This window comes from Egretta garzetta, unplaced genomic scaffold (assembly GCF_000687185.1).
Source record: "Egretta garzetta isolate BGI_Z169 unplaced genomic scaffold, ASM68718v1 scaffold215, whole genome shotgun sequence".
Classification (NCBI taxonomy): Eukaryota; Metazoa; Chordata; class Aves; order Pelecaniformes; family Ardeidae; genus Egretta; species Egretta garzetta.
Window position 1 is genome coordinate 1,812,327 of NW_009259719.1, and position 1,975 is coordinate 1,814,301.

Sequence of the window (1,975 nt, forward strand, 5' to 3'; positions counted from 1 at the left end):
GGCTCAGCTGGCCGCCAGCGGGCTGGGGTGGCCACGGGTGACAGCCTGGGACCGGGGCCGGCTTTTATCCGCTGAATTCAGAGTGGGGAGACGCCGGAGCCGTGCTGCCTTCTGGGCTCCCCCGGTCTGAACTGCTCGTCGTCGTCCCAACCCCAAACTTCACCTTTTGCATTTAGATGTGCGGCTCCTCGGGCTTCGGAGCCACACCAGAAAGGTCGAGCCTTTCAGATGCGAGCTCCGAGGGGCACCCACGCCCCTCGCTTTGCACCCTCATTCATGCTAAAGGCAATTTATAAATACAGTGTGTAATTTACATACACATGATCTAATCGTGCACCCAACCACCATAGATATGTGCAGTACATATGTTGCAACTGTGTAATCCGAGGTCTGCTTGATGATATATGATACTTGCGTATAAAAATCGTCACAGCAAGGTTCCCCGAAGTTAAAATAGCTTCTCAGCCTTAAGGCATCCCAATACCGAGGTTTGTCATTTAATACTGGTAAGTGCTTAGCATTTATCAAGCGCTTTTGAATGGTTTATATTAAGGGCACAGATTCGGGCCTTTTACATTTCGTCAGGATAATACTATAAACTTTATTTTTTACATGCCTACATATACTTAAAGGTCTCAGGCCTTTTTAAGAAGAGGCAGCTATTTACAGTATTTTTTAAAGCTACGCAATGTGCTCATTGAGTCTGAACCTGGGAACAAAGGCTGGGGAAAGGAAAGAAATATATGCTAACAATAATGACAATAAATGCAAAACCTCAGAGATGACCCATATAAAAATAAAAAGGAAATCAAAACCAGATTTTTCCTCTGTCAGTGTCATTTACATTAAGCGCCCTGGGGGGGGGACTTATAAACAACAAAAGCAAAATTACGTATTCCTGTAACAGCTATTGTTTGAAATAAAAACCCTAAACCAACATTTATGGTTGTTTATAACGAGCAAGATTTAGGTCAGATGGGGTCTTAGCGAGGGCCCGGGGAGCTGTACTTGGAGGTGCACAATTTGGGAGGCCAGCTACTGTCTAAGCAGGGCTGGGTGGAATTAAAGAGCTATCACAAGCCAGCTCCAGAGTTGGAAGAAGCAAGGGCATATATATTTATTTAAAGGATACAGATCAGATAATAACTGGATTATGAAGAAAAGAAAGAAGGAAAGAAGCCTCTCGCACAGTTTATCTGCCAGGAACACTTCACTGCTTCCCTCTGGCCATCCATGAAACCTGATGCCAGGAACAGGCTCCTCTCCCGCTGTGGTGCTGGGAATATCCGAGATCCCAGGGCCACAGGGAGGTGGGGGGGAGACAAGGAAAAAAATCTCTTTCTAAAATTCAGCATAAAAATAGCATCTCAAAGAAAATGACCTTTGCTGGCACACGAGGGCGAGATCCTGTCTTTGAGAGCCTGCCCTGGTCAGGCCAGATCTGTGATTCCCCTGGTACCCCGTTAAGCTCCATGCAGCTGATACAGGAGGCAGCAGGACTGTGGTCCAGCCTGTGCTCTGCCAGACCCAGCTTCTCACCACTGCAGGGAGCGGAGGGTGGGCCGACCCCTCCTTCCCTGAGCCTCCAGGAATTTGAGGACATTTCTTCTCCCAGGTAGCACGCCCTCCCCCACCTCCTGCTAACATCATAAAAATGAATGAGAAGCAACTGCTGACTGGTTACCTTATTATTTTATGGCGTTTAAGCTGTGAATGAAAAGCCACCTGAGAAAACTGGATTGGGTCTGAAGAATTCACCTAGCTGATATCCAAACAAAATACAGGGCTTTAGCAGAGCAATTATTGCTTACCAGCTCCCTGTGAGAAATCAAAGGGATGTCTGAGCATGCAGTATTTATGAGACTGTAACATCTTCTCTCGTCTCTGTGGAGTGAAATACATTTTGGAAATACGGTTTAAGCTAAATCAACTTCCTGATAAAAAAAAAAGAAATACACTTGGTGAAATCTTTGTG